The sequence below is a fragment of the Diabrotica undecimpunctata genome, chromosome 9 (assembly GCF_040954645.1).
Source record: "Diabrotica undecimpunctata isolate CICGRU chromosome 9, icDiaUnde3, whole genome shotgun sequence".
Taxonomy (NCBI): Eukaryota; Metazoa; Arthropoda; class Insecta; order Coleoptera; family Chrysomelidae; genus Diabrotica; species Diabrotica undecimpunctata.
In genome coordinates this window covers 89,050,487-89,066,705 of record NC_092811.1, presented here as the reverse complement: position 1 = coordinate 89,066,705, position 16,219 = coordinate 89,050,487, and the positions used below count along the sequence as shown (strand labels likewise).

The 16,219-nt window shown below is 33.4% G+C and overlaps 1 long non-coding RNA gene across 1 annotated transcript in view; it reads left to right on the top strand.

Annotated features, from left to right (window-relative positions):
- Positions 1 to 8,020, top strand: part of LOC140450248 (uncharacterized) — a 44,235-nt gene extending 36,215 nt beyond the window's left edge. The window contains exon 4 of the long non-coding RNA XR_011951994.1: positions 1,501 to 8,020. This is a non-coding gene — a long non-coding RNA (uncharacterized lncRNA). The remainder of the gene's footprint in view (positions 1 to 1,500) is intronic.
- Positions 8,021 to 16,219: the final 8,199 nt, after the last annotated feature.

Here is a 16,219-nt window from a genome sequence, read left to right as displayed (position 1 = left end):
ATAATATTTAAAGAAATACACAATAATATGTTTCATTTAATTTGTATAAATGCATTATAAAGCGTTTTTACGAAGAACATTTGTTCGGAACACACTGTAACTGTAATCGAACGAAGGTGATACCAAGTGATATTTTGGCATACATTGGTAACACTTATTTGACAGTTGCGGTGTTGACTAATGTTAATAAGTAATGAAAAAAGTGTTGTTTTTGTTTAAGTATTCCATTTTACATCTTTATAGGAGGCATACATCAAATTGTTTTTAACTCTTGTTTTGTTTCTATTTATTTACATTAAATATTAATTTGTTTTGTTGTATAATCCACTTTTGCAATAATTATGTGACCTATTTGATTTAAAATGGATTCAGGATTTTTTTATACTTTGGCAACTATGTCAACTTCGATCTGTCAATGACATCGAGTTAGAATCTATAGAGAGGGCATCACGTGACTAAAAACGACCTCACTTCGGCCATATTGTGTTGCCACTTTTGACAGATCGTATATGTTTATTTACGTTGGTTGTTTTTCGAATATTTTTAGTTTTATAAGACTTTTATAGAAACTGTAATAGTATATTGTGATAGTGCATAATAATGGTTTCTTGTTCTCAACGTAGTTGCAGTAGCAGAAGCAATGTTAATAAAAAATCTTCAGGAATAACGTTCTACATGTTAGTATACAAATATGTAAACAAAGTAATGGCCCGTACTTCAGAGAATAAATTAATAGTATTTGACTGTATTAATTTATCTTTATGTATAATATATCGTGTTTTTAGTGTTTACCGCGGGATAAATAAATCATAGTTTATTAAAAATGTATTGCACTTTTTTAGATTATGATTAAATCTTCTAAATAACTAGTCATATTTTTCTAGTAGTTTGAATATTATTGAGTGCATCCCTGATCCCACCGCCATATTGGTTTCACAGTTAGCCACGCCTACCTACGCCGTTTTTAGTACATACGTTAATATGCTCATAGCTTCTCCATAGATTCTAACTCGATGGTCAATGATAATAACGTGCAAGGGTAAGTAAATTAGATGAACTGTATGTGTATATTAACTATATTGACATATATTTTTTTTCTTTGACTTGTAAAAAATACTTTTGTATTCATTTATTACCAATAAACCATCTATCTATCTATCCTCAAAATCAGCAACACTTTCACTAAGATCATGATTTTTTGTATTCACTTCTATAACTGCTGATTGATCGTAATTACTTGCCATTTTTTTGTGTTGACCCATAAAATCTTATAAAAAAGACATTGATCACAAAGATACTTCTTTTTGGAAGAAGCAGCGCCACTGGCTGTGTTTTTCAGTTCCCGTAGGTGTCGAGCATATGAATTGCGCAATGAAGTCCACTTTGTTTTACAATGTGCAACTAAAATAATGTTTAATTGAAAATAACACTAGAAAAGAGAACTTAAAAAAATAATTTAAAAGTTCAAGAAAAAGAAATTAAAATTATTGTCTTTTTCAGATATCTGGCAACAGGTGAGCGCTTTCAGTCATTTCATTATTATTTTCGAGTTGGAGCAACGATAGTAATATATATAGTAATAGTAATGGAGACGTGCAGAGCGATTTGGGATATTCTGTCTCCGATTTATATGAAGAAACCGACAACAGATAAATGGCTACAAGTTACAAAGAAATTTGAGCATCTGTGGAACTTCCCCAATTGCATAGGATCCATAGATGGGACACACGTTCGAATACAATGCCCAATAAATGCTGGTTCAACGTACTATAATTACAAACATTTCAATTCCATTGTTCTTCAAGCAGTCGCAGATGCTGATGCGAAGTTTATAGCTGTGGATGTTGGTGATTTTGGCAGAAATAGTGATAGTGGAGTATTCTCTGTATCAAATTTTGGAAAATTATTTTACAAGAATGAGTTAAACATTCCACATCCCCGAAAAATATCCCTAAACAATAATAACATATTTCCTTTTGTTTTCGTCGGCGATGAAGCATATCCGCTGTCAAAAAATTTATTGAGACCTTTCAGTAGAATCAACTTAACTCCTGATAAACGAATATATAATTACCGCCACTTACGAGCTCGTCGAATAGTTGAATGTGCCGTTGGATTACGGACTAAAAAATTTCGTGTATTTGAAACCACAATATTACTTTCTCAAGAAAAAGCTGTGATAGTTACATTAGCTTGCTGTGTATTATACTTCATAACATGCTTCGAGAAAGAGAGGGCAGTGTTCGTGATATTTACGAAAAACTGTTATCACTTGACGGAAGACTGAAAAGCAAGTCGCATAGTTGGCGAAGAGAATCAAACATCACCCTAGCAACATGCACTTTATTTATACAATACTTTAATTCGCCAGAAGGCACTGTATCATGGCAAAACAAATTTGCTTTTATAAATGAGCCAATAAATGAAAATAATATTTAATATCCGCACACATCAGGCTGTTGCTGATATATTAATATATTTAATAATAGTCAAGTTTATTAATATTTTTCGTACCTGATGCTTCCATGTCCTCTGAAATTTCTTTCCAAAGAGATTCTATCAAATCTCGATTGTGATGATCTTTTAATTGATAGTTATATAAAGGAAGTCTAGCCTCAATCAGTACAATTAATTTTTCTGCGTCCACTTCCATGATACACACAATATAAACAAGCAAAATATCGCTGTTTTCACATGTGCTTCTTGTTGACTACTCGAGCGATTTCAAAAAGGGAATTCCAAAAACACGTTGCGCCTGCGTACATTGAAATGTTTTGACACAAAACGACGATCCGGTAATCAACATCAAACAGACTGACTGAAACTAAATGAGCTTAAACATGCTTTAGACACACGACTAATCAGATGTTCATATTCCTCCAAAAACGATATAAAATATTATCTTTGTCTTTGCATTCCTCATTAGAAAGCGTTAAAATCCCAATTTGTCCCAAAATTGTCATTCTCAGCAAAATTGAGCTTGTTTGTATGATTTTTAGTGGTTCAGTGGCATTTTCGTCTCTGACGACTAGAGTACAATACTAACATAATTTTTAACTGACAAATTCCTCAACATAGTAACGCAAATTTTAATCGAAATTCTTCTATACACAACAACAGTAACAATAAATTTAGCCAATAATAAGTCAAAACTTGTATGTATATCCTCCAAACACAAATTATTACAAAAACACGACGAATAAGTACCAAAACGCGAATGTACCTCGAACACCAGAAACTTACATACCTCGACCAATGAGTGGTAGAAAGTGGTAGAAATGTAGGAACAGAAGCACAATATTGATGACAACATCGACTAGATTAACTCAAAATTTAACGTTGAATCACAGAACTGCTCTGAACCATTTGAAAATTACCATAAAGTAAAATACTATAATCATTAAGAGATATAATACTACAATGACACTGACAATACCCAAGAATTTCCCCAAGAAGAAATTTTCACAACACCTGATTGCAAAAACAACCTCCACCCCAATTGATTTAAATAATATCAAAAACCATCCAAGACTCCCATTTTTTATATTACTTAAAAGTAGGCTTAAAATCCCCGTAGATACAGGAGGATCTGACACAATCATCTCACCGAAAGCTTCAAAGTTCTTCAACCCCTAACATATTTACAAATAAATGAAAAAAACGACTAAATATTCAGATTTAAATATACCTGATTTCATGGATGCACGCATCGTTGACCGGAGTAAATACTTCGACATTTTATTAGTAAATTTTTATTTAGACTCATACCATTTCAAACACTTTCTTTTAAAAACCCGTTGGCACAGAACAAGGCAAAGTATTGCTACATCGACAATATCACTCTTCATTATCCAATTCAAATGAAAGACATACATGTAGAAAATCTAAACAACAATAAAATATCCAGCACAATGCGCACACAACACTTGGACCTCGAAGAAAAAAAAAACTATGCTATAAATATAAAGAAATATTTTACGACGAAAAAGATAAATTAACCTTCACATCAGAAATAAAACTTAGTAAAGCCACATACTTCATAACTTCAGATATAGCCCGAGGATTCCATCAAATATATGTCCACCCTGACTTTATAGAAAAAAACAGCATTTAGTGTACCTCATGATCATTTTGAATTTCTCAGAATCTCTTTCGGTCTGAAGTGTAGTCCAGCAAAATTTTCAAAAATGAATGGGCAATAGGTTACGCTCTTTCTTACACCAATTCCGTTTCGTTTACATGAAGACGTAATCATATTCTCAAAGTCACTACAAGAACAACTTATCCACGTCTCGCAAATTTCCCAAAATTTTCATGAGAGCTATTTGAAACAACTTAATAAATCACAATTCTTAACAAAAGAAATCACCTTTCTATTCCACGTTTTTATCTCACAAGGGGTCAAACAAAATCCTGCAAAACTCAAAGCAATAATAGAATACTCACTGTCCAAAAACATTAAAAGAAATTAAATATTTCTTAGGACTAGTGGGATATTACGACGTTTCATTCCAAATTTTGCAAAGAATACTTCTCCTTTCACACGATACATGAGTAAGAACGAAACTACCACAAAATTCACCAGTGTTAAAATATGCCGACTTTACGAAACAATTCACATTAACAACCTACGCTTCCAATATCGCATTAAGCGCTGTCTTAACACGAAACGGTCATGCCGTTGCATACCATTCCCGTACTCTAAACATAGCCGAACAAAATAACCGTACAACAGAACGTGAATTACTCGCATTCATCGAGTCATGCAAACATTTTCGCCCTTACATTTACGGATCCCATTTTATAGTCGAAACTGACCATAACCCGTTAGTATGGATTTAAAAAATCAGAGATTCCACATCCCGCCTAGACAGATGGCGATTCAAATGAGAAGATTATGACGATAAATAATGCGATATATGTTTACAGAACAAATACGAACGACACCAGTACAAGTACAAATTACCTCAGCTAGGCCCACTATTACGACAGAAATCTTATAACATTGTACATGTAGACATACTATAATGCAACGAGTTTTATTACCTAACATTGGTTGACTCATTTTCAAAATACGCACAATCCTACAAACTAACAGACGAAGCCTCCGTGTCAATCTATTACTACTACTATTATAACCATCCCATGAAAATTGTATTCGATAGTAGAAAAGAATTTAATTCCTCAGTCATCAAAGAATTCTTAAATCTGCATGAAATCGAAACACATACAACCACAGTTAATAATTCCTCATCCAACTCCCCAGTCGAACGTTTTCAAAATCCACAAAACTCCTTAGTCGACACCTTTACACAAGTCGTTATTGTGTACAATCAATATATTTACAGCTCTACCGATTATTCACCATTTTCAATCCTCTACGGACCTTATTTAAATTAAATTAACTTTGACTTCGACCTACAAATGCCCACACCGAAGAATCCAACCAAAAAAACACAAAACAAACACAAGCCGTACACACTCCCAAACGAATCCCCTCATACGACCTATCCTCGGACATAAAATCCCTAATCCACTTTACATCCGTGATCCATTTTAATGTCTTCCCTGAAAAGAGGTGTGACACAATTCGCTATTTAAATCAAATGTCCAATACATTGTATGGGTACGCCATACCAACCTCCTATTATAATAATTCCATAAACCAAACCTTCACTCAACTCCGCACATAAAAACAAAACACAATACACATTCATTATTCATATATATACTTTTCATTTACACACACACACTCATTCATATATACACTTATCATTTACCCGCACACACACACACACTTTACCTCCACCAAGTTCACAAATCATAAACATCCAAACACCAAAAAGAAACAAGCCAACAACACATAACAAATAACTACACAAATTCGCACATCCACACACACAAAACACTAAACAGTGAGCACCCCGTCCACTCCTTAAGAGTCGCACTCAAAATCACAAGGACAGGGGGAGATTGGTTTTCTGTGGTTTCCCAATCTCATTGTACAACTATACCTGATCCTAGGTGAAGACACAGCCACAACTATCCTCCACAAGTTTAACCGAACAAAACAAAGAGGCCAACAATCTGAAAAAGACCTTTTTTCCAATAGAACTTGTACTTAGTGGCGGGCTTGGTCCAACCGGCGTCCAAAATGTAGGAAATTCTTCTGACACTTCTGCTTTAAAGCTTCCACTTAGTCCCGGAGAGCGGCAATATGCAGATTCACGTTCATCCAATAAATTAAAAACTCACCCTTGAAGAGGCAACAGAGCTTAAACAAGGTAAAAACGTGGATTCATTCACTTCAACCTACCTATCCAATTACTTCCGTTCATTGACCACATATACACAAAAACAAAAGAAAAAAGATACAAAGCCCTAGAAAAAGCCAACCAAGTCGCAGAAGAAATACCTACAATCACACAAAAAGTTTATGCAAAGAAAAACACTACAAAAAATCCTTTTTACAGGATGACCCTTCAACATCGGCAAGCACTAGTCAAAATTCAAGAGATATCCAATAACGGCCTCTACACAGAACCAATAGGAAAATAAAAAATTATAACTCATTGCCACAAACACATACTGTAGATTAACTTAGACAAGCTCGAACAAAGATTAACCAACAGTACCGACATCAACAACGTCTTACCGAACATATCTATGATACAACTTCTAAAAAACCAATTTACACACATACTAAAAGAAGCAGAAGATAATTTACACAAAATCACCCGAGAAAGATTACAGAAGCGAGGCCTTTTAACTTCTTAGGTACAACCATCAAGTACATTACCGGCAATTCCGACGACTTCGAACTCCTCAAATCTCACCTCGTTGCAATCAACTTAAACAAAACGAAAGTATAATAACCAAATCTCTTTTAGCGAAACATTTAACAAAATATTCTATATACTCCTTAAAAAGCTGAATGAAAATAATGATCTATTATCAAACGAACTAGATCATGTTTCCAGACAATGAACCATAATCAATGAAATGTTAGAATTACAAAGCATAAATGAATATATCAAAAAATTAATAAGGCCGATAACAATTTCTCACTCCAATATTCCAAATATCGAACTTCTTACATTACATGAGATACTTAACTTAATGAAGAATACCCCTATGAACTCTTAAAAGCCTCACACTCAGTAGTATGTATAACTCAGACAAATATGCTTATAATCCTAAATATTCCTATTCTCCATGTCCATTGTTACCCATATTCCAAAATATATTCAACACCCAACAATAAACAAGCAATGATAATCCCACCTGCAAAATACTACGTAAACAACACATGGTTGGTAAACAACACGATAATATCATCATCTGCCAAAACAGTGTGTACTTAAAATGCCAAATTCTAGATGTACAAGGATGCCTTACTGCACATGTTACAGAAAATTTCATTAGAGACAAATCGCGTAATTCTACTAGGAATAGCAAACCCCCTAAATCGGCAAAAAAAACTGTCAACCACTCTAGCGTGATTGCCACGGACGAAACAGTATATATCATGGGACAAATGATAAATCCACAAATCATTCGAGAACTACAATTGCCTTACATCATACAAACGAAACTTCATCCAAAACACATTGGAAAAATTTGGAATTCCAAAAACCCATCACAGACCCACATCAGTATCACCCTCATAATATAATTGCAAACGTTGTAATTCGCAAGAAAAAAGAATCTACAAACTATTAAGTATTTGGACGCAAAATTCCACAACACCAAGTAGCAGGGATACAACTCGAAATTCCGAGCACGGAATTCAATCCTAAGCAAGGAGGAGAAATGTAACCATAATGCACAGATAAGAACCATATGATAAAACGAAACCACCCAGACGACGGACAAATAAAACTATTGACTAAGTTGTTATCTAGAAATAAATAAAGACTACTTAAAAAATTATGTATTCATTCCTAGTTTAGAATTCGACAGTAATTGTTAACTTTAGTTGTTTTGTAATTGTATAACTTAGAAAATAAAGATTTTTTAAAGGTGTTCTGAATGAGAAATACAATTATACCTATATAGATTTGATTGAAGCAATCCTCAATGCCTTAAGTAACAATAGATTTAATGACCGATATACAAAAATCATTAAGTATATACTGTATAGGAAAAAATTAAGATGGATATCCACTTACAACGGTAGGAAATAAGAGAAACATATTTAAAACGACGTAGTAATATTAGCTGCCTAAAATATCTTCCCAAAGATTTTTATTAGTTTGAGAAATCGGCTAACGTTGTTGACAAACTTATTGGTTTTAGTTGACGCTGTCGTCTTTATACTAAGACCACAGTATAGACAACAACAACATAGTTGTTATCTATACTGTGCTAAGACAATCAAATTTGGGCGAAAATGCTGTAATTTTATCTTTTCTGTTCTTTCTTCTATTTTTACTTGCAAAGTTGCATTGTCACATACAGATACGAAAAAAAAATTTATAGTTCGCATTAAAAAATTAGCGAGAGATAATAACATTATGTTTCCACTTATTAGACAGAGATCAAAATTATATTTCCCCTTAGTCACTCCTCCACATTCTGCATCAACGCCCACAATAAAACGTTATACCGAACCACAGTATATTGCTTAAAAAGAATTATTCTTTTTAAGCAATATACTGTGACCGAACTTTAAATGTGATTATTCGTTTGGTGGTTTCGCCTACCAAACGAATGTGAGTTCTTTGTAATGCGATGCTGCCGTTTAAATCAAATTTGATTGTCTTTACACAAAGACAAGAGGGTCAAATAAAAACAATAAGTTTGTCAAGAATGTTAGCCGATTTCTCCCACTAATAAAAATCTTTGGGAAGGTATTTTAGACAACTAATATTGCTATGTCGTTTTAAATATATTTCTCTCATTTCGTACTGTTGCTAGTGCATACCATGATACTATGATTAAGAAGATAAGATATTGCGCATAAGTCGTGACGTAATTGGAGAGCTGGCACGTTCGTAATGTCAGTTTTTTGTATGTGTCAATAAATAATCTTTAATAAATAGTTTGGAGATATCCTTTTGTGTACGATTATTGTAATTATTAAACCTTTTTTTAATATTATTATTTTGCTAATCGAATAATTTCATCACAGAATGCATAAAAATCCCATTTAACTTTAACAAGAATTCAAATTCTGCTCTCCAATGACGGCATGCGCGAACACGACCGATTTTGTGCTACGGGAAGATCCTATCTTGTTATTCATAGTATCATGGTGCATACCCACCTTAAATTTTTCCTATACTCCAGCAAAGAAATAATAAAATGAGTCCAAGAATTTACCAAGAAGCGTATCAGTAGCAGAGAGTTTATTTTTTATTTAGCGTATGACGTATTATGAACACATAATTACTGTTTTTCTCTCTATTATAATCTTATATTCTTCGTCAAAACAGTCAGTCGTTCTTGTTCTTCTTTGTTTACTTTCCATGCCTAGTAATTCTTCAGCTGCTTATTTCATGATGTTACTGCACTCTTCATTTGTGTTTTAGTCTGTTTTCTAGTTTGATGTTTATATTCTCTATTTTTGTTTGTATTTTTAAGTCCTTCTACATTATATCGTTCGTGTTTATAAACTATTTCCATTTTAAACGTTTAAAATTTGGCTCTTATCCTACTTTCGATCCATTAGTGATCAGAACCCTCATTTGTTCCTCTCTGGTGCGAATGTTTATTATATTGAATTGATACAATAGAATGATCTATCACATTTGAAGCGTACGATATGCAAAACGTAAATGCCACTTTTTCACAAATGCGGATTATAAGCTAAATAGGTAGTATGTCCTATGCTTTACTTGCACAATAAAATTTATATCGATGGCGCTTTGCCCAGCGGCGATATAAGGAATTAAGTATCAAAACGTAGTAAGTGCCAATGAACAGTTGCTTATTTAACATAACCTAACAAAGCTTTTGGAGCGGTGTTTGGGTGTACTGTTTTCGAAAAAAAAAAATGGATATTCCTAAAGATATACGTGCCAAAAAAAGAACAATAACTGGAAATGTAAGAGAAGATATCCATTGAGATGTAAAACAAGATGTAAAACGCAATAAAAACTCTGGAAATTCATACCTAAGTTTAAAGCAAAATCGAGCAATACCTGGCAAACTTTTTTGCGAAGAGGTAAAGTAAAAAGTTTTAATTTTTTTTTGAGAGCCTAGAGTTCAGTTGTCTGATGGGAATTGATATATTTTATTAAAATATTCTTTTAGGTGAAGTGTAGCTGTCACTACTCTTATAAGCTAATTACTGTTGTTGCAAGAAAAAGAGTGAGCAGTTTTGGAAACTGGCAGATTATAATGAGCAGCAGAACTTTTTACGTTCCCTTATTCGACCTACTTTAATCAAACGTAGAAGACATGGAAATTATGATAATTCCAACCAAAGCAGACGACAACACTCATTTAAATATTTTCTACCACTTCCAGGAGAATCTGAAGTTCAGGTATGTAAAAGTACTTTGTGTTTAACTTTGGCTATTACACAAAGAAGATTGGAGATACTTAGTTAGCGATTACTCTCCTCCGGCATATCTGTTCAAGACAGACGAGGTGGTAAACGTCCTGCCAGAAACAAAACCCTATGGAAACAAAAAATTATTGATTTTATTGATACCAAAAAAAATGTCTTAAGCCTGAAGTACCTATGGATTTGGTGCGTATATATATGGCAAGTGCGCGTTTAAAAAATCCATTTGTAATTAGTAATTTATTACCACTAGAATTATCAACTGGATGAAAATTGCAAAAACTACCCTAGTAACCTCCACCCTGGGCATCTCCCAAGCTGTTATGCTGAAAATATCTAAGGACAACTTAGAGCAAATTGTAGTTAAAACGTCATACTCGAAGGTCACACCATGGCGCAAAGTGCGTGTGTTTAAACCAAAGGTTACACAACAATATTTTGAAAATTTAAACATTGAATTGGTGGTACAGGCACCCCGTAAATGGAACAAAGAAAAAATTAAAGAAATTAGAAGTATGATCCCTTTTATTTTACCCGCCAATCAAGAATTTTATCAAAAACTGGTGGAGAGTCTGGAAGCCCTACAAAATGAATAAAAATAAGTTACAACTTATAAGTTTATAATAAAATGTTTTGTATTAGCATTATAATATTAACAAACTGTTTTGTATAGTAAAGGCGTCAGAAAAAAATACATGTTCATCTTTTGTTTAAAATACGATTTTTACCAACCATTATACATGTGCAACTTTATTAGCACATAATACGTTTTGAATAACGCAAATAACAAATTTATTACCAATGTTTCCATTAAAGTATGTGTTTTAGTACTTGCCTATATCTAAAGTGATATCAGAAATAGCTACAAATATTTTGTATTTCTTAGTAAGCTAAAACAAAACAAATTAATGCGCCTCCAGTAAAATTTTTAAAATTGCACATATCACCTTTTGCATATAGCACTCTTCATTTACTGTAAGTCCGTCTGGTGATTTCCAGGTGCCTTTGTGTATATCTTTTCGAGCGAAATTAAAAGTATACCATCGATTCTAAAAAACTAGTATGAAAAAAAAAGTCACTTTTGAACTCAGAGCATCAAAAATATTTAAGATTCTTTATTTCTCAAGCACCAAATTGTTTAATTTTGTTGGGCTGTGTTATCATTCGTTTTCCATACCATGTAAGTTAAACGTTTACTTTGTAATCCAGTTCTTCCTTTGACGGAATTTTTAGTTTTTTATTGACGCTTATAAAATGAAAGTATTTGCTTCGTAGTGTCATCTGCTGATTCAGCTGTTGATTTATCTTTTGTCCTTATTTTGCTATGTAAACACATTTCGACATAATGTCAGGACATTGATTAACTCCGTTATTAAATAGACTTCTCGGTTATTTGACACTCAAAACAATTAAATGTTTCGCAGACATAAACTTCGAATCTCGGTAATTGCCTTTCGTTCTGCTTACTGCCGTAAACGCAATACGTAGAATTAATTATTTGTAACAATATGATTTGTGTCATGCATGACTCGATGTATAACTTCTTCCAAATAAACACGTTTTGGCATGTTTTTAAAAGACATTATGTACATACAAACCAAACAAGCATCTGCGGTTGCTAGCACTCTTTCTATTGTCAGACTAAATAATTGAATATCGTTCTGAAATAAAAAGAATATAATAATTTGAGTATTTTACATCTTTAGGTATATAATCGACTTCCGCACATCCACTGAGTCTACACATTATTAATGTGAATGAAACGTCGAATGAAGTCATCAATAATTTGCGATATGCGGACGATACAGTACTCCTAGCTTCTAGTCAAGAAGATCTGCAAACACTACTTGATAGTGTCGTTGATAGTTGTAGAGAGGCAGGTCTGGATTTGAACATACGGAAAACCAAAATACTCCTAATAAGTAAACAACAGCATATATAAAACCATCTATATATGTAAATAATACCAAACTTGAGCAAGTTGATAAAATCGTTTACCTTGGACAGCAATTAAATTGTAACGCAGAAAGTCACGGCGAAATTAGATCTAGGATAGAGCAGATTAGAGCGGCTTTTAGAAGGATGTCCAAGGTGTTATGTAACAGAGACCTAAAATTGACATAGAGCAATGGCGCACCCAGGAGGGGGTTTTGGGGGTTAAACCCCCCCCTCCCAGGACCCTATTCCGACAGTGTTACTCACACGTTTTAAGGACTCAAAATGGAGGTAACGTCATAAAAAAAATTTCGGTGACCAACCAAACCCCCCCCCCCCCAGAAGCAAATTCTAGGTGCGCTACTGGCATAGAGGATCCGCCTACTTCGCTGCTACGTGTTCTCGGTCTTACTGTATGGTGTCGAATCCTGGACTGTGAATAAAATTGATTTAAATCACCTTGAGGCTTTCGAAATGTGGTGCTATAGAAGAATTTTAAAAGTTTCCTGGGTGGAGAAGATTTGAAACTCCACAATACTAGAATGTCTCAGCAAGACTACTGAGATCATAAAAAGCATCAAGCAGAGAAAGCTGGAGTATTTAGGACATGTAATGAGAGGTCCCAAATATAGGTTGCTATAAAATATCATGCAAGAAAATATCGCAGGCAAACACAGTCCAGGACGAAGAATAACCTCATGGTTGAAGAACTTGCGAGATTGGTATGGTGTTGATACATACAAGCATGCTATTTAGGGTGGCAATGAATAAAATTAAGATAGCTATGATGGTAACCAACGTTCTAAAAGTGCATGATACATGAAGAAGTCTAGAAAGTATGCGGAATTTTATATTTTTCCTAATTTTAATAGATTTCCTTTTTGTAACATTTTAAGACAAAAGTAATGCATCAAGTAGGTTGTGCTGATAGTAGGTTATGGACAAAATCGCATGACAACACCATCTGTCAAATATTATTGTTTGTAAACAGACCTAAGATTTGTGAAATAATGTCGCAAGTAGAAAAAAGAAAAGTGGTAGAATATTTGTATAGACAGGGTGTCCGAAACGTTAAAAATTAGTGCAATTGACTGAACTCAGAAAAAGTGCAGTGTATGAGACAATAAAGAGGATAAAAAATGGCATAGATATGAAACAAACCAGTTTCGGGTAGACCGCGTAAGATTCGCGGAAACAATTTAAATGCTTTAGGACGACAAAATCCGCGCCTAGGGTTTCGAAAATTAGCGAACAGATTTGGAAAACAACGAAGAATAAAAGTGTGCCCAGAAACTGTCACTGAAAAAGCAAGGCTACATATCAAGGAATCAAAAAAAATCCCTACAATGACACCTCTGCAAAGGCAACGAAGAATAGATTTTTGTCAATGTTTTCGAGAAGATAATTTTAATAATGTCTATATCTGATGAAAGTTGTTTCCAGCTTGGTGCAAAGCATCTAAAAGTCCTATGAAGAGAAAATGTTCCGTTCAAATTTCCCACTAAAATAATGGTTTGGGGAGCAATATCTCAGCGTGGTGCTACACCTCTCTGTATAGTTAATGGTACTGTTGATAGTGCGAAATATTGTGACATCCTAAATGGTTTTCTTCTTGAAATTGCTCGTGTTTTATATCCAGAGGGGTGGCGTTTTCAGCAAGATGCCATACTTCTGCTTATACTCAAGCTTGGATGCAAGAACACGAATTGGCAATAATTCCGTGGTCAGCAGCATCTCCAGATCTTAGTCCAGTAAATGAGATGAATTATTTGTTGAAATTTTATATTTCAAGTGATAGAAATAAATACCGTAAAATTATAATTCTGCTTTCTTTTTTCCGGATACTTTCTAGACAAACTACATTATTGTTATTATTATAAACAGAAATAGAATATTCTATTGTTACAATGTAAAGTGACCAGCAAGGAAACATATTTTCTAACGCGCCGCCAGTGATCGAATTCAAAATTTCCGAGAATGCATGTGATTTCGGCTACTTTTGACCACTTACGACGCGTGATTTATAGTTTCATGTACGTAACGTTAAGAACCATGTACGTAACGTTGCCATGTTTACTTTTACGGATAGAATATTTACTTTTAGTTTTTTTTTTCAATACATATTGATGTTATTGAACATATTTTATTACACATCTACCTCAAAGAATAGAACTCCTCCGTTATATTATTTTTTTATTTTAGGTGAACGATTAAAATAAAAAATTATAAAGCAAAAACACAAATGATAATATTCTGCCCAGTGGCGGATCCAGAAATTTTTGTCAGGGGGGTCATGGGTCTTGAGGGTGATTTTGATATAGAATTTAGATTTTTGCACGATTGATATGATTTGTGCCTCATGTAAGGGAACCATTTTCTCAATAATTATTTTAAGCGATATATTAAACAAATGAGAAGTTATTAAAATCCGAATACCCTACGGGTGCAAAGAACGGTACAACATTAAGGGATCTTAAACTTAAACAAAACAAAATAATTTAATCCCACATACTCTATGACAGTAAAATCAAGTGTACAAGACTATTAAACCAAAGGAAAGTTATTAAAATATAAATACTGAAAAATCAAGGACTGTCAATTTAAACTAGTTATTTTAAAGACAATTAAAGACTCAACTATCATATAGCTACAAAATAAAGAACAAACCAAGGATAAATAAGTATAAACCAAAGTTAAGCAATTTAAATGCAATAACGCAATGTAAGCGTAAACATTAATAAATGTATTTAACATTCCTAATAAACTCTATCTTATCGTTGGATATCCGATATCAATTTGTAAAAACATTCATTTATTCCTTATTGCTATAAGGAGTGGAAACATGGACTCTCGGAATTACAAGTATGAGGCCTATAGAAGGAAGCCTTTGAAATGTGTGTTTTTCGAAGAATGTTGAAGATTTCGTGAACAGAGCACGTGCCCAATAATGAGGTGCTGGGAAGAATGAGGACAGAGAGAGAACTCCTAAATATTGTAAACAACAGAAAAACGAGTTATCTAGGACATATTTACAGAGAAGAAAAATATAACTTTATACGACTCATAATGGAAGGGAAAGTAGAAGAAAAAAGAGGTCCAGGAAGAAAAAAATGCTCCTGGCTGAAGAATGTAAGAGACTGGAGAGGTATGGACACTCATTCGACACTAACAACAGCTCAAGATAGAGAGAAATTTGCTGTAGTTATAGCCACCCTTCCACAATGAAAAAGAAACCTTAAGAATAAGTGTAAACAGCATTTTATTTAAACTGATTTATTCAACAAAAACATAATATAATTAAGGAATAGTTATTTTTATAATTAGGCATATTAGGCTATAACTGAGTGAAATATTTTTTTACTCTGTATTGAAATTTTTCTCACGAATTGTCAGCAACAGCTGGCAACGAGTGGTAAATAAAAGTTCAGTCATTAAAAATACTATAAGAATAAGATAAGTAAATATTATTTAATGTATAATATTATATAATTTTATAAAAATGTATTCTTTTCACCTATCCGATTTAGCAAATGATTGCATCAACATGTAGAGAAATTTCAGGATGCACATTGATGAGTGCTAAACCAGTTAACCTTTCCGCAGAAGTTCTATTTCTAAGCCAAGTCTTTAGACGCTGAAGCGTAGAACGCACTGTTGTTGCTACTCTGACTGGCAGTGTAATAATTAATATTTGCAGAAATATTCTGATATTTGGATACATATGAATATCGCAGTTTTCTAATACTTCTAAAATATAATCAGGAAGTTTTC